The 20,013-nt window shown below is 38.4% G+C and overlaps 1 protein-coding gene across 15 annotated transcripts in view; it reads left to right on the plus strand.

The window, feature by feature from the left end:
- LOC128928299 (uncharacterized) overlaps window positions 1-20,013 on the plus strand; it is a 204,857-nt gene that overhangs the window by 68,445 nt on the left and 116,399 nt on the right. For 5 of the 15 annotated variants that reach the window (XR_013519514.1, XM_078329467.1, XM_078329463.1 and 2 more), the window contains 2 exons: window positions 13,857-13,910; window positions 14,373-14,501. The exons of 9 other annotated variants lie outside the window; for them this stretch is intronic. The gene's annotated coding sequence lies outside the window, so the exon portion shown is untranslated. The remainder of the gene's footprint in view (window positions 1-13,856; window positions 13,911-14,372; window positions 14,502-20,013) is intronic. One more of the 15 variants, XM_078329466.1, reaches the window with a different exon arrangement.

A 20,013-nucleotide genomic window follows, 5' to 3' on the forward strand; every position in this document is an offset into this window, starting at 1 on the left:
CTCTCAACACTACTTGACTAGCTGCATCCCAGAAACTCTGGTAAGTTGTATCTTTGTCCCATTAGTTTCAAAGAACTTCTTAAACCTCTTGATTTTTGCCTTAATGTCATTATTTACCCAGGAGTCATTCCAGAGCAAGTTTTTCAGTTTCCATGTAAGTGTATGGTTTTGAATGAGTTTCTTAGTCCTGATTTCAAATGTGATTGCATTTGCTTTGTGACCTAAGGTATCTTCTATACTTATGAATGATCGATGTGTTGAGTTGAAGAATGTGTATTCTGCAGTCATTGGATGAAATGTTCCTTGAATATCAGTTCCATTTGGTCTGTAGTACAGATTAAATTTAATGTTGGTTGGTTGGTTTTCTGTCTGGAAGATCTGTCCAGTGCTGAAAGTTGGGTGTTGAAGTCTCCAGCAATTACTGTGTTAGGGTTTATCTCTCTCTCTTTTATTTGCTGCATGTGTCTGTTCTTCCGCTCTCTCTCTGTCTGTCTCTATTTCTATTTTCAGAATTCTGATCATTTTAGTGTTGAACCTGTTTCAATTTTCTTCCGGATTTCAACTTTTTTCTTGTAGCTATTTCTGGAGGACATAAGGGTCATCTACTCAATTTTGTTTTCTTACCATTATAACAAGAATTTTTAACAAGTTTTGCCATCATATTTTCAATTTCTAAGTGTTTTCTTTTTCTTTAAATTTGGTTCTTGTTTCATGAGAATGGTAACACTTATCTCTTTGAGAACATTCACATGGGTTTCAGAAGGTCTTATCTCCTAGCACAGTCCTTTTCATTCAGGCTGCTTTTATGTGTCTTCTTGCTCTGGTCTCTGCCATTCATGTTAGAAGCTTTGCTCAGGTGCCTGGTGACCCTTAGCTGTCTGTGTCTGTTAAAAAAAAATGGAGCACTGAAAAGCTAAAAGCTGATGGAAGTTCTGTGATTGTAACATTTTGTGGGCGGTGGTCTTGCTGAGTCAGACCTTTTTTTCTTGGAGAAATTCTCTAAAGAGATTCTCTTTAGAGAAAAATCATCTTACCTTCTGACCAAGTATCTGCCACCCTTATTGGAACTAAGTGGTAGGAAAACCTGGATGATCTCAGTGTTCAGTGTGTACACTTAAGCACTTGTGTCTAGAGAGCTCCTGCCTAGAGACACCAAATTTTACCCTATAGAGAGGAAACCTCCAGCCTGCCACCACAGTGGGATGCAGTCACCCAGTCTAGGGAGATGATCTGGGATCTACCTACTACTGAAACATAAATTCCCTAGGTAAGTTATGCTGCCAACTCTTGAACTCTTGGGGATCCTTGCTGCTGGCTTGGGATTTAGCATCCCTGGGTGTACTGTCAGGTGCCACTGATGGCTTCTGCTTGCCAGTTTCCTATATGCTGAAGGTATTGTCTTTATTTTCTTTTTATCTTTGTTGGTTTATTTTTAATCATCTTGTGTTAATGTGGTTTAATGATGGAGTGAAGGTATATGCATTTATTCAACTAAACATCTTAGCTGAAGTCTGTGTATTTCTCTTACAGTAAAACCCTATTCCATGTTTCAGTTAATCATATTTTTATATATGCATTTTGATTTGGGGTTGATGTGACGGAAGAGAGAGAAAAAGAAAGAGAGACCGAGATAGAGACAGAGTGAGAGAGAGAGGATACTGTGACAAATCTGTGGGTCTGTGTACTTGGAAGTCAATAGGAACTTAGCCCTGTTTTCTGTCTAAAAAGCAGGAATGTCCAGACAATGGATCCTGAACTAGTCTAAGAATCTTTGAGGCAATGGGGCAGATCCAGTTGTGTTCAATTTTTAGTCCTTAGGCTGAAAGGGAAAATAACGTAAAACACATTTAAAAAAAATTTCTGGTTCGGTGCGGTGGCTCAAGCCTGTAATCCCAGCACTTTGGGAGGCTGAGGTGGGTGGATCACAAGATCAGGAGATCGAGACCATCCTGGTCAACATGGTGAAACCCCGTCTCTGCTAAAAATACAAAAAATTAGCTGGGCATGGTGGCGCGTGCCTGTAATCCCAGCTACTCAGGAGGCTGAGGCGGGAGAATTGCCTGAACCCAGGAGGCAGAGGTTGCGGTGAGCCGAGATTGCACCATTGCACTCCAGCTTGGGTAACAAGTGCGAAACTCCGTCTCAAAAAAAAAAAAGAAAAAAAAAATTCTCGAAAGTGGTGTTTTCTGATTTGCCCTCAGATAATTAGATGTGGAAGGTAGCCATACATCTTTGGCTAACTCAGCATTTGTTGCTACATTCAGTGAATTCGTCTTTATATTCATGTCCTTTATCTCCAGCTTAATATCCAAAATTTAAAAGTGAGGAATGCAGAATGGTTGAACTAAAAGAAACAGATCACCCACAGTTTGCCTCCTCTTCCTCCCACCCAAAGACAACCATTGTTAACATTTTGCTATATTCTCTTCATGTACTTTTTTTCCATGCACCTTTATTCAAATATGTTTTTGATCATAAAATTGTCTTAGACCATGAATAAGTTGTCAGAGAAGAACACCCACTCTCCTCACACTCCAGGCTCCCAGCTTGAAGGTGACTTCCTTGGGAATCCTGTATCTTAACAAGATATGATGTTGATATGATATCTTTTATTTGACTATTATGAGGTGTTCTCTCCTTAGCACTCTCCTACATTTCCTTCTTCCCTTGCTATACACACAAACACACACATATGCACACACACATTCTCAAATGCACATACACACATGCACATGCATGCACACACACTCATATGAACACACATGCACATACACACTCTCCTTCATCTCCTTTTTCCCTGCTACACACACATACTCTCACACTCATATGCACAGACACACATGCCCATGTGCACACACACACATGTACAACATGCAATGTGTCAGAGAAGGCCATGTAGAAAACGATTGTTACTCTCTAAAGGGAAGGACACCCACACTTTTACAATGGACAAAAACAGCTCTGTTTTTGTAAAAAATGAATTTTCTATTAGGCCTAGAAAGAAACTTAAAAAGTCTTTCTTCTTTTATCCAATTGGAACTTGTGTTGTGCACACACTTGTGTGACAGAAAGAGCCAGGGAGAGAGAGAGGGAGAGGAGGGGGAGGCAAGAAGAGAGAGAGCGATTAAAGGGCAAGTGCACTGTGGCAAGCTCGTCTGGACTAAGTGAGGAGCAGGCAGCTGTGGTGCTGAGATAGGAGCTTGGAATGCTACATGGTACCAAGACTGTCGTAAGTGGCTCCTGTGTCTGAAAAAACGACAGCAGAATTCAGCGTTCCTCTGACAACCACTCAGAAAATAGAATGTGAAGAAGCAGGAGGAAGGGAAGATGTGGGGCCAGCCATGATAATGCACCCCGCTGCTCCATGATGCCTAGAAATGCTGGTCACTTATAGGGCACAGGTGAGGGGAAGTCTGGACAGGTGGGCAGTAATGCTGCCAAGCCATGTAGCCTGCTCTCTCAAGGGTGAATGTTCTTGCATAAGTAGTGAGGAAGATTGTTCCCTAGTTTATATAGGCCCCCTTTGTCCTAGACACAGATTTTAATTTTCCCAGGTGATCACTTGCTTGATTGTATGTGTAAAAGATCAGCAATCTTTTTTTTTTCTGGAAAGGTCTAGGTAGTAAATATTTTAGGCTTGGCAACCCATATGGTCTCTGTCACAGCTAATCATCTCTGCGGTTGTGGTGTGAATGCAGCCATAGAAATAGGTAATACCGGAGTGGGGCTGAGTCCCAAAGTACTTTTATGAGCACTGAAAATTGCATTTTATATAAATTTTTACATATCCCAAAATATTATTACTCTTCTGAATTCTTTCAGCCATTTTAAAAGGTCGAAACCATTCGTGGCTCATGAGTTGTATGATAAGAGACCACAGGCAGGAATTGGTGGATGGGCCATGGTTGCCCAAACCGTGTGTCCAAATCATGGCATTGTGCAGGCAGAAGGGATCTCTAAGCCTCTCTTTTTTTCTCTTTCCTTCTCTTCAGTTTCTCATTGGGCTGATTTGGAAACCAGAATTCGAAAGCTCAGGGAAGTGAACCATTTCTGATTTAACCTGTTACTGGCAGTGTTAGGATAAAATCCCAGGTCTCAAGGAGCGCTTCTTACAGTCCAGACCAAGACTGAAGGCTGCTTTTGTGATTGCAGAAGGCATACCATCCTCTGGTACACTAGCTTTTTAGGGTCACCCTGAATCTGAAACTTAGTTCTTTGCAAAGTCTTTTGTTCTATGATTCTTCAGTGCATCATTTGCTAATTTGTGCCATTTACTCTGTTTAACACAAGTGAGATACAGACATAAGCAAAGTTCCTCTTCTTTAGGAACTCACTTCTTTAGGGTCTGTTTTGATAATCCAGAAAAAACTACTTAAGTGTAGTTTTACCCTTAAAAGCAAAATCTGCTGCACTTGGGTAAGTTATAATAATAACAATTAGAATTTAGAAGAAATTTATTCTTGGAACAAGAAGGCAAAGATAATAAAAAATAAATGTCCAAGTCACCCTCTGACTATGTGTTGGTTTTAAAACAATAAGAATATTATTTTAAGTGAACACACAAGAAATTTTGCTACCAAGCAAGTACAATTTCTAACAGGTGATACATTGACTCCTCTGATTCCAGACATTTCTGAAAGTGCCCTTACTCCCTACATTACTTTCTTCTGTAAAGCTCTACTGATCAAGTCTTTATCTTTTGTGGTTGGATTTTTGCTTTTGGAATTATAACCTGCTTTTCAAGTCACATTTTGTAAATTATTTGAGGTATCTTGCTGAGTGATAATGTCTGAGTCACAAACTTTGTGAAAAGTGCCTCGTGAACTGGTGAGTCATCATGGCAAAGATCCCAATTGTAGGACTGAGGCAGAGAGGTAGAAAGCAGAACACAGGCTTTAAGGTCTGACAGATGTAAGTGTAGGTTTCACCTCCACCACGTATTAGATGTGTGATGTTAAATGAGCTACTATACCTCTTTGAGCCTCAGTTTTCCTATCTGTAAAAAGAAGATGTTAAACCTTTCCTTGCACTATTGTTGTAGGGATTAGAGATGATGAAAATAAAAATGTTTCCAGCATGCTCAGTATTCAACATACCTTGGATAGACTTATTTGGCCAGTTCACTGCAAAGGATAGTATACATGAGTAAGATTTTCCTTTTTTTCAAAATAGACTTTTTGGGATTAAACTCTAAAACAGTGTTAAATAAATGAATCAAGATATTTTTCACTTCTGTTGTTGAAGTGTGTGCCTTCTTATGGTTGGTAATGTTAGAATTTTCCGCAGAAGAAGTTGGCACTTCACTTCTGAATCATACTAGAAATACAATGTTTCAACACTAGTTACTATTTTCTTTTTTAAAAGTGTCATGTGTCTAGCTTCCCTTGAAAGATCAGCTAAATGTCACATTATTTCTGCTTCTGTTAATCTTTCAAAATGCTCACGACCATAGTCATAATATTTTCTTCATGCTCAAGTTTATTTAAAAAATGTTCTAAAGATAGTGTTGTTGAATTTTTATTTGTTTAAAAAAATTAGGTTTTTAAATATAAAAATATAGATTCATTATAAAACCTCTAGAAAACAAAGAAAAATAGATCTAAAAAAATAGTGTTTAATCACATACAGCTAGCCACATTTAAATTACTGTTTCCATTTTGGTATATTTTATTTCAATCGTTTTATTATTTTTACTGTCTTTCTTTATATCCATAATGGTGATAACATGATATATATATGAACATGTATATATTATATAAATATATAAAATACATAAATATATCTTTTTAAATGGTATCTGTTTATTCATTATATATATAAATATATATCCAATGATTATGTATCTAGATATCTACTTATATATCTATATATCTCCATTATAGAAGTTGGAAAATACTGAAAACTCTAGAGGAGTTATGAGAAACCTATAATCTCATTATACAGAAATAATTTTCTTCCCTATTGCTTCTCCACATTTTGGCTTAGATCAAATTTAGAAATAATTTTCTTAACTTTTTTTGTATTGTGTTTTTAGAGTATCAAGATATTGCTGCATATTCTGATTTTTATGTATACTTGTCACAGGAACACCCACAAAAATAATTGTTCTGGAAAAGAATTTGTTAACAAATATTTTCTTCCAGGAAGTGGTGTATTAGCCTTTTCCAGTGAAAAAGAGATCACCACTGATGACACAGGTTATTCAATATGGGTTTTAAAAGAAAAATTCCTGGACATGAAAGTAGACATTGGGTTTATATCAACAGCTCAATCTTTTTTTTTTAAATACACTTTATTTTTAGAGGAGTTTCAAGTTAATAGCAAGGCATAGTGGAAAGTACAGAGTTCCTACATTCCCACCTCTTCAAATGCACAGCCTCCTCCACTATCAGCCTTCCTCACTAGAGTGGTACATTTTTTACAATGGATGAACCAACATTGACTGGTCACTGTCACCCATAGTTTATAATTTACATTAGGGTCCATTCTTGCTGTTGTATATTCAGTGAGTTTTGACAAGTGTGTAATGGCCTGTGTCTACCATTATAGTAACACACAGAGTAGTTTCATTGCCCTAAACATCCTCTATGCTCTGCCTTTTCAACCTTCCCCACTTTCCAACCCCTGTCAATCACTGAACGTTTTGCTGTCTCTATAGTTTTGCCTTTTCCAGAATGTCATATAGTTGGATTCATACAGTAAGTTGTCTTTTGAGATTAGTTTCTTTCACTTAGTACTATGTATTTGAGTTTCCTCTATGTCTTTTAATGGCTTCATAGCTCATTTGTTTTTTTTCCCTTCAACAAAAGCCACATTCCAAGCTTTTTTTGCTTAATAATATTCCACTGTGTAGATGTACAGGTTTGTTTATTCAGGCACTTACTGAAGGACATCTTTGTTGGTTCCAAGTTTTGGCAATTATGAATAAAGCTGTTATAAACATGTATGTGCAGGTTTCCATGTGGACAAGTTTTCAATTTATTTGGGCAAATACTAACAAGTGTGATTGGTAGATTATATGGTAAAAGCACGTTTAGCTTTGCAGGCAACTGCCACACTGTTTTTCAAAGCTGTGGCTATGCCATTTTGCATTCCTACAGGCAATGAGTGACAGTTCCTGTTGCTCCACATCCTTGCCAGCAGTTGGCATTGTCAGTGTATGGATTATGGCCACTCTCACATGTATGTGTTGGTATCTTAGTTTAATTTGCATTTCCTTATATATGATGTGGAGCATCTTTTCATATGTTTATTTACCATAGTTGTCTCTTCTTTGGTGAAGTGTTTGTTCAGGTCTTTTGCCCATTTTTTAATCAAGTTGTTCATTTTCTTATTGTTGAGTTCTTGGTATATTTTGGATAATAGGTCTTTATCAACTATAAAAATATTGATAATGATTTTAATCTCATATGAAATAGAAAAATACTATCTTTTACAAATACTTTTTTCCCCAGTCTGTGGCTTGTCTTCTGATTGTCTTGGCAGTTTCTTTCATGGAGTAGAAGTTTTTAATGAAGTCCATTTTTATCAAATCACTTCTTTAATGGATCCTGCCTTTGATGTTGTCTTTAAAAAGTCATTGTCACACTCCTGGTCATCTAGATTTTGCTCTACTGTATTCATATATTCTGATTATTGTTATTTTATAGAAAGTATTGAAGTCAGGTAGCATCTGGCTTTCTTCTTCTTTTTCATTATTGTGTTGATTAGTCTGGGACTTTTTCCTCTGCACATAGACTTTAGAATCAGTTTGTCAATATCCATGAAACGACTTGCTGAAGTTGCATTCAATTACAGTTCAAGTTGGAAAGAACTGTCATCTTGAAAATATTGACTCTTGCTATTCAAGAACATGGAACATCTCTCCATTTATTTAGTTCTTCTATTAATTTTGTTGGTAGTTTTATCCATATAGATCTTGTGCATTTTAAAGGGATTTATACTTAGAGTTTATACTTACATTTTATATTTATAATTTTTCATTTTTTGCAATCTACCCATCTGACAAAGATCTAGTATCCAGAATATACAAGGAACTTAAACTTACAAGAAATAAACAACCCCAACAAAAAATGGGTGTAGGATATAAACATATACTTCTTAAAAGAAGACATTTATGGTGAAACCCTGTCCCTACTAAAAATTCAAAATTATCTGGGCATGGTGGTAGGCACCTGTAATCCGAGTTAGTTGGGAGGCTGAGGCAGGAGAATTGCTTGAACCTGCAATGCCATTACTGGGTATGTACCCAAAGGATTGCAAATCATTCTACTGTAAGTGCACATGCACACCTATGTTTATTGTGGCACTGTTCACAATATCTTGGAACCAACCCAAATGCCGATCAATGATAAACTGGATAAAAAAAATGTGGCATATATACACCATGGAGTACTATGCAGCCATAAAAAAGGATAAGATTATGTCCTTTGCAGGGATGTGGATGAAGCTGGAAGCCATTATTCTCTGCAAACTAACACAGGAACAGAAAACTGCCTGTTTTCACTCATAAGTGAAAACTGAACAGTGAGAACAAATGGACATGGAGGAAACGTCACAGACTGTAGCCTATCAGGGTTGGTGGGGGTGGGGTTCGGTTGGGGAAAAGGACAGGGAGAGCATTAGGAGAAATACCTAATGCATGTGGGACTCAAAACCTAGATGATGGGTTAATAGGTGTAGCAAACCACCATGGCACATGTGTACCTATATAACAAACCTGCACATTCTGCATATGTATCCTGGAACACAAAGTCTGATGGGCTTCCCTTTGTGGGTAGCCCGACCTTTTTCTCTGGCTGCCCTTAGCATTTTTTTCTTCATTTCAGCCCTGGTGAATTTGATGATTATGTGCCTAGCAGGTGCTCTTCTTGAGGAATATCTTTGTGGTGTTCTCTGTATTTCCTGGACTTGAATATTGGCCTGCCTTGCTAAGTTGGGGAAGTTGTCCTGGATAATAACCTGAAGAGTGTTTTTCAGCTTGGATTCATTCTCTCCATCATATTCAGGTACACCTATCAAAGTAGATTTGGTCTTTTCATATAATCCCATATTTTTTGGAGGTTTTGTTCATTTCTTTTCACTTTTTTCTCTGTTCTAGCCTCATTTTATTTCATTGAGTTGATCTTCAGTCTCTGATATTTTTTCTTCTGCTGGTCGATTCAGCTATTGAAACTTGTGTATGCTTTGTGAAGTTCTCATGTTGTATTTTTCAGCTCCATCAAGTCTTTTATATTCTCCTCTAAGCTGTTTATTCTTGTTAGCATTTTGTCTAACCTTTTTTCAAGGTTCTTAGTTTCTTTGCATTGGGTTAGAACATGTTCTTTTAGCTCAGAGAAGTTTATTACCTACCTTCTGAAGCCTGTTTCTGTCAATTCATCAGACTAATTCTCCATCCATCTTTGTTCCCTTGCCAGTGAGGGGTTGCAATCCCTTGGAGGAGGAGAGGTGTTCTGATTTTTGGTGTTTTCATCCTTTTTGCACTGGTTTCTTCCCATCTTCATAAATTTATCTACCTGTGGTCTTTGAAGTTGATGACTTTCTGATGGGGTCTCTGAGTGGATGTCCTTTTGGTTGATGTTGAAGGTATTTCCTTCTGATAGTCAGGCCCCTCTGCTGTAGGACTGCTGGAGTTCCACTCCAGAACCTGCTTGCCTGGGGATCACCTGTGGCAGCTGCAGAACAGTAAGTGTTGCTGCTGGTTTCTTCTTCTTGTCCCTGAAGGGTACCCAACAGATGTCAGCCTGAGCTCTCCTTTATGAGGTGTCTCTGCATATACGGGGATCAGGGAGCTGCTTGAGGAGATAGTCTGTCCCTTATAGGAGCTCAAGTACTGAACTGGGAGCTCTGTTGTTCTGTTCAGAGATGCTAGACAGGTACATTTAAGTCTGCTGTAGCAGAACTTATAGCTGTCTTTTTTCCCCAGGTTCTCTGTCTTCAGAAGGTGGGTCTTTATTTATAATTTCTTGACATGCTGCTGCCTTTTTTCAGAGATACCTTGCCCAACAAGAAGGTAGTCTAGTCACAGTCTGCCAGGAGAGGTGTTGCTGAGCTGCCATGGGTTCTGCCCAGCTGCTGTTTGAACTTCCTTGTGGTTTTGTTTATAGAGGTACAGTTACAACTGCCTTGGTAATGGCGGTCTGCCTTAGTAATGGCAGACTGCCCCAGTAGTGGCAGATTGCTTTGGGTAGTGGTGGACTGCCTTGGTGGTGGATGCCCTTCTCCCCACAGAGCTGGACTATTCCAGGTCCAGCTGCACTTACTGCAAAACTCTCAATCCAGAGCTTTTTAGATTGCTGGTCTTTGCGGAGGTGAAACCTGCTGAGCCAGATCACCTGGCTCCCTGTTTCAGCTACCTGTTTTACAGTTGAATGGGTGGCTCTGTATCCCAGACATTCTAGGCACCAGTTGAAACAGCTGCCCAGATTTGTGTGAGGTTTTGTGTGGAGACCCATAGCGCTGGCTGAAACACCTGTGCGGAAAACTCGTGGATCTTTTCAGCCTGGGAATTTTCTGGTCTGTGGGCAGTAAAAACTCATTTGGAAATGCAGTGTTTGCACACCCTCTGCATTGTTCTCGCTGGGAACTGCAGTCCAGAGCTGTTCCTATTCAGACATCTTCAATCACATCTTAAAGTTAAAACAATCTATTTCAAACTCACAACAACTTAACTTTAACCACATATAAAAATCTACATGTTGACTTACTCTCCTTCCACATTTTATGTTATTAAGGTCACAGTTTACATCCTTTTATATAATATATTTATTAACAAACTATTGTAGTTATAGTATTTTTTGTGACTTTGTCTTTTAACTTTTAAATTAGACTTAGAAGGGATTTATATACCACCATTACAATACTAGAGTATTATGAATTTTAGTATATTCTTATAATCACAGTATTATACTTTTATATGTTTTCATGTTGTTAGCATCCTTTTGTTTCAACTTTAAGAAATCTCTTTAATATTTTTCATGAAGCAGGTCTACTGTTAACAAACCACATCTGCTTTTTTTTGTCTAAGAAAGTGCTTATCTTTCCTTGGTTTCTGAAGGACAGCTTTGCTGGATATCATATTCTTTTCTTTTTTTTACTATTCTGAATACATGTTACTTCAGTTTTTCCTAGATGCAAGGTTTCAGCTGCAAAATCCACTGATAATCTTATGAGGGGTTTCCTTTTATGTGGTGCATCACTTTTCTCTTGCTGCTTTCAAAATGCTCTCTGTCTTTCTGTTTTGAGAATTTGATGATAAAGTATGTCTTGGCAAAAGTTATTTTATGTTTGATTTATTGAGGGTTCTTTGGGCTTCATGGATCTGTATGTTTATTTTTCTGTTTAGATTTGAAAAGTTTTTTCTTCTTTTATTTAAATTCAAACATACTCCAAGATAGATTTGAAAAGTTTTATACTTATTACAGAATTTCCTTGCTCTGCTCCTTCTGGAATGAGTATATTGCTTTGCTTAATAGTGTATCGTAATTTCCATATTATTTCTTCAATTTTTAACTTTTTTTTAGTACTTTTGAGTGACTTATGGAGTTGATTGATTCTGCCTTCTGATTGGTTGAGTCTGAAGTTGAAGCTCTCTATGGAAGTTTCAAGTTCATCCATTGTGTTCTTCAGCTACAGAATTGCTATTTTTTAAATTGTTCCTATTCTTTTGTTGAATTTTTAATTTATTTATTGCTTTTCTGGCTTCATATAGTTGTATACCTGTATTCTCTTATAGTTCACTGAAATTTTTTGAGATGATTATTTTGAATTATTTTTTAGGCAGTTTATAAATCTCTTTGTTAGGGTTAGTTACTGTTGCTTAATTTTGTTCCTTTGATCAGGTCATGTTTCTCTGATTATCTGTGATCCTTACAGCCTTTGTGTCTGTACATTTGAAGAAGTAGACACCTATTTCATTCTTAGCAGACTGATTTTGGCAGGGAAAGCCCTTCACCAGTCAGCACATCCAGAAATTCTAGTTTGTTCAGCTAGCAGGGTCCATGGGTGTGCTTGCAGCTGGAGTCCTTGTGCATGTTGGTCAAATGCCTAGGTCCACAGTGCCTGACCTGTTGCCTGAGTCTGTGGGGTTGTGACTAGAACTTTGGTCCATGGGCATTGGGCTGAGTTCTGGGTCCAAGAGGTCTGGTGTGGCACTGGGGATTCTTGAGGTGGGCCTGAAGACTGGGTCCATGGGGACAGGCCTGGAACCTGTGTATGCATGGGTGGCCCTGAGAGATAGGGCCATCATGGCCAGCCTGGCTTTGGGGTTGGCCTGGGGCCTGGCTAGCACTGCAGGGACCAGCTGGATGCTGGACACTGGGCTGCAGGGGCTGACCTAGTACTGAGATGGGCCTGGAGACTAGAGCCACAGATACTGACTTGGTGCTGGGGTTCACTGGGGTGGGCCTGGTGCTGAGTCCATGAAGACAGCCCCAGAGCCTGAGTCTATAGTGACCAGTGTGGAGCCTGGGGAAGCCATAAATGGCCTGGTTTTGGGGAAGGCCTGGAGCCTATGTTGATAGGAGCCATGGAGGTGGAGCCATTGGATCTTAGAGCCATAGGGGCCAGCCTGGAGCTTGGGTTCACAGGGGCTTTCCCATAGCCTGTGGCAATAGGAACCTGCCTGGTGTTGAGTTCACTGAATTGTGCCTGGCATTGGAGTTGATGAAGTCAGGTGTTAACTTTACTCTCCTCTCTGCACATACATAGTATCTCTTTCCATGGTGCACTACCCAGGTTTAGGGGTGGGGTAATGCAGATAATAGAAAACTGTCTTTTATACTCTATTTTATGCACTTTTTCTTACTTTTCTGCTCCACAAATGTGGTATAACCTCTCAACTGGATTCTTTGTCTCTTTTGAAGACATTTTCATGCATGGATATCTGTTCAAAATGATGTTTCTGTGAAGGAATAAGTACTGAAAACTTCTATTTTGCCACTTTGCCCATGTCATTCTCCTCTGTTAACTTAAGAAATATTTTTACTGAATAACATTGTTAAAAATTGTTAGACGCTTGGCTAGGTTGTGGAAGTTCCTTATTTAGAGCAAGTTCCTCCTATAGTTCTCTATAGAAAGACTATAGCTGTAAAATGTTAGTAGAGATATTTTGTGTGTAGAATTAAGGACAGATTACAAACAAATGTTAGTGGACAGTAAACATTTGTGTGTAATCTGTTCTAACACACAAAAAGAAAATCTATCACTTTAGAAAAGAGAAAATTATCAAGATTATTTAGACAAAATAAAATGAGTTGGGAAAATTTAGGGGAATATGTATACTTTAATGAGACCTTGTGGAGAAAGACAAAATAAGGAAGACATGGAAGAATATTTGCATTTTTGGATCAAAAGTGAGGAAAGCCAAGAGCACAGCTGGAGTTGCACCAGATCAAGTAGACATTCCATCAGAGCCTGAACTGAGAATACACCACTCCTAGTCACCTTGATAACAGCCTTATTTTCTGTTAATAATACTCTGAGAAAAATCTTGCAAAAATACTCAGAAAAGGCAGAGTCCCATGCGGTTCAGTGTGTTCCACCTTGGTAGATGGTCTTAGGAGGAGTTTGGGAAGGATCGTGCTGCAGGCAATGGATGAGATGATGATGAGAAAATTTCCAGCTTTGTATAAAAGGGCAAGCAAAATATATGCTTGTGAATTTCTGGCTGCTTTTCCATGCTGTATTTTCTGATAAATTTTATCCCAGTTAATGTGAAGAATAAACTCTAATTGTTATGGTTATCTCTTGTGGGGTGTCTATTATTTTTTCAGAAATTGTATCAGGAACTTTATATAAATCACTTTACACATTTCCCAGCTGCATATGAATTAGTTATTACTATGTTCATTTTATAGATGAAGAAGAAGAGACTCAGTGCAATTAATAAGTTGCCCAAGGTCAGATAGCAAGTAAGTACCAAAAATAAAAGCGAGATTAATCTAATTCCTATATCCTTGCTCTTTCAATTTTGTTTTAGGGTTGATCACAAAAAGAACCATTCTGTGTGCTCACGATAATTTACTACCTACTAAATTTAACCATAGGGCAGTCTAATAAACTGGGTAGAGTATGTGGTTAAGATAAAATTTGAGAAGTAAAGATTAAATTAAAATAGTACATAACCAATGATCAGAATATTCTGTATTTTAGAAATTTATGTAAGAATAAACTAGATACTGACAAAAAGTTCACATTCTTCATACACAAATCTTGTAAATAGCTACTGTTAAAGAAAGGATATTTACCTAGAAAAATGTAAGGTTGTCAACCACTATATAACCATTCCTGGGGTGAATGTCTTTTTCATTTTAGTCCTCTGGCTTATTGATCCAAGAGGTAGATACCTGATGTCAAACTATTCTCTTTTATAGGTAATTACAATTTACAATGGAAGATACAGAGGCCACAAGGTAGTAGAGTTGAGTTATATTAACAGCAGTTCTTGGGAGAGAAAGGAACCACCTCTCGCTATCATGCTCAATGGCAAAGACTAATAGAAGGTACAGCAACATTATATAAGTTGAAACACTAAGAGCCTAGACCAGTAAGGATTACATTATTTGGTAACTTCACTGAACAAATAGTTTTGACTATCTGAGTTGCTGGCTAATGGTAAGAATAACATGGAAGTCATAAATACTAGCTGGAATATTGCTATAGTCTGAATGATTGTGTGCCTCCAAATCCATATGCTGAAACTGAATCACTAATATGATGGTTTTAAGAGGTGGGGACTTTGGGGGCTGCATAGGTCATGCAGACAGAGCCCTCAAGAGTGGGATTAATGCTCTTGCAAAAAAGACCCCAGAGAGTTAACTCTCACCTTCCACCACATGAGGACACTGGGAAAGTATCATCTGTGAACCAGAAAGCAGATCCTCTCCAGACAACAAATCTGATGGCACCATGATCTTGTACTTCCCAATCTCCAGAATAATGAGAAATACATTTCTATTGTTTATAAGCTATCCAGCTTATGGCATTTTGCTGTAGCAGCCTGAATGGACTACAGTAAACTTCATGACCAGTTTCAGCAGCAAATACAAAAATCTGTACTTGCATTTCTTTGCATGTTAAACCTATACCAGGTCTATATTTATATTAATGTTGATTCCCTAACTTTTTTCCTCTTAATAGGTTGTGTAGTAAGGGAGACCTGTGGGGATCGCTCCTGTGTGAGGCCCCTAGAAAATGGGCCTCACCATATGGTGAGCTTGAGCCCGGACACAGATCCCCGGTTGGGGGAGTAGAGCTGAGAGAAGGCAGGAACCGATAGAGGGACTATGTTATTCTAAATAATTAACAGACATTACTTTATGGATATTTGGACTTGGGAGGCAATGTGTCCACTTTTGACTTCTTATGGTTCATTGCTTGATTGTGTTCATTTTGGACCCTTGTTACATTCATTGTAAAATATTAAGTATTTACACTTGGTAACTTACTTATCGTAACTTACTGGGTGTAACTGTAACTTACCATAACTTACTGGGCGTGACTGTAACTTACTTACCTTGACCTATTGGGCATAACCGACTTACTGGACGTAACCTACTTACTGGGCGTAACCTACTTACTGGACTTAACTTACTTACTGGGCATAACTTGCTTACTGTAACTTAAGTACATTAATCTGGTGTAAACAACTTTAACTTCAGAAAAGTATATAATGAAACACATTTCAAAAATAAAATTGCTGCATGGGCATAGCGCATGTAGCCCTCCAGACCTCGCTCTTTTCTATCTCCTTTTTTTCCTGCACACGCTCTCTTCCAGGTCTGGGACTCTCTCGCTGGATGAGATTCCCGGGCTCACGTTCAGTTCTCAACAGTGTAGTTATAGAAAGCCCAGATTAAATTATCACAAATCGGTAATACAAATGGATATCACCCAGAGAGCCTGGTTTTAAAAAAATGTGGCATCATGACATTGTACCTTGTTTAATAGCTGAGCATGAATTTACGTTGTTTCTTATTTTAGAAGAAGATGAGAGTGTTAGTTATTAAATATGAATTAATTTAAGTTGGATTGAGGTGTTTGTGGATATATGGAGAAAAATATATGTATTGGGTATAAAGAGAGGCGAGAGAGAAGAGCTAGAGACAGAGAAAGTGTGTGTACGTGCGTGTGTACACAACCATCACAGCCAATAGATGTAATGTAGGAGACACAAACTGCGATGGTTGCTCAGCTCCTTATAGTTTCCCCAAGGTTAAGCCTTCGTGTTCTTCTCTGTTTTCTGGATATAGCTATATGTTCTCAAAATGGAGATATCTAACTCAAGTTCGTTGAGTTAGATGAACTCTTCTAAAAATTTGAAAACCTGAATTGAGATACATAGAAACAGAGTTGCATGACCCTAGGCAATGCTATAGAAAGCATGTTTCTAGTCCCCAGCTTCTGGAGGTTCTGGAATTTCTCTGTTTCTGTTCTTCCCACAGCTTAAATTTTCAATCCTTCCCTTATTCCATGCTCTTCTCCAAAGTCTTTGTAATACATACTTTGCTTGAGGTTTTTAAAAATGGGAAAAAAATAAATAAGGCAAAGAATCTATTTTAAAATTAAGCAGAACAGAGATGGCTAATAAAAATGCATATATTTGTTTAGGGGCTGTGTTTATCACAGAAATCAGAGGGAGATATACTATAGTTATATTTCAGATGGAACTATTCTGATATCAGCCTTCTAAAATTGATTCTTTCTACATTGCTCCTGAACTTCCTTCTCTGAAACACCAATTATTTAACTTGAATCTTCTTTATATAATTAAATATTGATTTTGGCTATAACTGAAAGAAAAAACAATAAAGTGTTGCACAAATAGGAAATTCATTTTTTAAAATGGGACAAGAGATACAGAGGTAGCTCTCAGGTGGCAGCTCACTGACACCATCGAAACCCAAGCATTTTCTTTGTTTCTGCTTCAGTGTCCCAAGCATGTGGCTTTCTTTCTCATGGTTTTAAAATGGTTGTTGGAACTCTAGCCATCAGACCAACATGACAGACAAGAATGAAAGGGAAGAGGTGGCACCAACATCTTTCTGTGGATGTCCCAATGACTATATCTATTGCATGGTTACCTTTGGCTGTAAGGAAGGCTAGAAAATGATTTTTTTTTTAAGTAGAAAGGAATAAGCAATAGGATTGATGTAGGTGTTGAGTGAATGAACTAACACTATCTTCCATAGCTTCTAGAATAATCAATCTTAATGATTTTCTTAGGTATGATGATATTTAGAAATAAAAGTTAAAGAAAGCTCTCTAGTACAGTTTGCTGGTTTCCTGAACAGAAGTACAATGTTATGCTGAAATCTACCTGCACTCATAGCTGTTGCTAATAGACATAGTTCCTAAATCTGTATCACTTACCCACTCAGCATGTGTGCACATGTGCCTGTGTGTGTAATTCCATTTCTTATTTTTAATTTTTAAATTGAGACAGAGTCTTGCTTTGTAGCCTAGACTGAAGTACATTGGTGTGACCTCGGCTCACTGCAACCTCTGTCTCCTGGGTTCAAGCAATTCTCCCACCTAGGCTTCCTGAGTACCTGGGCTACAGGTGTGGACCACCACTCCAAGCTAATTTTTAAATTTTTATTAGAGATGGGGTTTTCCCATATTGGCCAGGCTAGTCTCAAACAATTGCCCTCAATTGATCAGCCCTCTTTGGCCTCCAAAATGCTGGGACTACAGGCATGAGCTGAAATGGCTCAGCCTTGTAATTCTATTTTTTAATGGGCAAAATACTTACATAAGAAAATCAAGATATACAAAAGTTTTTTTCTCATCCTTGTTCCCTACTCATTAACCTGTCTCAATGCCATCAGTGTTTTCAACTTACTGGGTATTCTTTTAGAGAGAGCTTATATATGCATATGAATTGTACAGTCCTCTCTTAAAACCACTGGTTCCAACTTAGCACATTTCAGAAGCAAGTGGCTATGCCAATGCCTCTACCAAAGGAAGGAGAATGGGGAAACCAGTCTTCACTAAACTATTATGTGCCAGGTGCTTCTATACATCATGTCTCATTTAATCTTCATGATACCTCTCTGAAGTTGATATCTGCATGTTTAGGCAATGGTTATGGCAATCTGAGGTTGAACAGGTGGTTGCTGGGCAGATAAAGCATCTATTTTTCAGCTCCTCTATTAATGTGTATCTGAGCCCTTGATACAGCAGGTTTCTTCTGGATGACTGGCTCCCTCTGCCACAGTGGATTACACAGGTCTTCTGCCTCTGCTGCTCTGTCTTCTAGCTGATTCTTTAACAAAGTATGCTCAAGGTTGTGAAAGCTTGGCCCCTTTCCTTGTGACACTTAAAGCAATGATTTGCAGTGAGTTGATGGTCAATAAATGTCCATTAATTAAATTACTTGGCACTCCCTCTGACCTCAGCCTAGAGTCCTCTCTATTGCTTCCTCTGCTCCTAAAACTCCTGCAGCTTTTCTCAACTGTTTTTCTTTTAGGATTTCTTCTTTTGCCATACTTCTCTTTCTAGAGGCTTGTTTCTTGATGTGTGGACTGTGGACCAGTAGTGTCAACATCACGTAGGAGCTTATTAGAAATACAGATTCTCAGGCCCCACCCCAGACTTACCAAATCAGAATCTATTCTCGCAACATTATTTGGTGGCTACTGTGCATGTTAATGTTTGAAAAAACATATATGCCCACAGGTCAAGTCTGGTTAGCTGCCTGTGGTCACATTTGAAATGGTTTAGTAAGTACCTACAGAACAGACACAATTTCGTCTGTGCTCCTGAAAAGCCTGGAATACTTACTATAAGAAAAAATTTGCTGACCTCTGCTGTAGAACCTGTGCTTTACTGTACTTGGATTTTGGGTGGATATTTAATCTTGCTGATTCTGTCATGCTGCTGCTTCTGTGCACTTACAGTGTTCTGTACATTCACATTCATGACTTCACGTTACAATTTATATTTTGTTTGCATGTTTACAGATATGATTCTCTACTAGGCAAAAAGCTCCTTGAATTCAGATGAGGTCAGGCTCCCTAGAAGCAGAGCCTGCAATGGGGATTCCTGTGAAGTGAGTCGTTGAAGGGGTGCTCTTAGGGAGAACCTGGAATGAAAAAAGGAAAGCAGGACAGGCTAGAGGAAGAAGCTAAGCAAAGATGTTGTGGCTGCACTGGAGTCTAACTTCACTGTGATTCCTCAGTGTGCTCTGAAATGTAAATAACACTATAGACTTGCCCCACCTTGAAGCAAGGGGCTGAGCTTCTTGTACCATGTATCATTCTTTGGCCTGGACTGCTAGTGGATGAAGGCATGACCTCATAGGCTTTTCTGGATGAGGCTACTTCCCTTGGCCGAAGCCACCTCTGAGCCTTTGGCAGCCACTACTCAAGCAGTTGGGGTTGTGGGGAGTCGGTTCCGTTGTGTCTTTTTATTTTAATCTCTGTATCCTTGGTTTGTAGTACAGTTCCTGGCACTCAGTAAGCATACAATACATCTTAGTTACATGGGTGAGTCTCTTCCTAATACTCACTTGTTAATTAAAACGGACAGTACCCATGGTCTTTGTTTATGTTCGTGCAATTAATAAAGCAAGTATTCTTCTAACTAGTTTAACAAGACTAAATTAGATCATCCAGATGAAAGTACCTAGCAAACTGCCTGACATACACAAGAGGCAACAATACATGTCAATTTCCCCTTAAGATTCAATAGGCTATGTATATTTTTTTAGGAAGAGTGTTTCCTGTTTATGGCTTGTAACACATTTTAATGAATCGAGAGATTTATCTTATCATTATCTGTGTAACTCTACTTGTGGCTTCCCAAGATTATCAAACTCAGCTGTGAAGTAGTATAATGATGGTAGACCCTGAAATGTCATAACAGTGATATCTCAAAGTGAAGAAAGTATCAGAGAAAACATGGTTAGCTGTTAAAATCATCTAGAAAGAAATAATGATTGCTGCCAGGTATCTGTTACCTGTGACAGGACAGGCATTGGTCTAGGAGCTTTCTGTACTTTATTACCAGTCC

The sequence above is a fragment of the Callithrix jacchus genome, chromosome 7, assembly GCF_049354715.1.
Source record: "Callithrix jacchus isolate 240 chromosome 7, calJac240_pri, whole genome shotgun sequence".
Taxonomy (NCBI): Eukaryota; Metazoa; Chordata; class Mammalia; order Primates; family Cebidae; genus Callithrix; species Callithrix jacchus.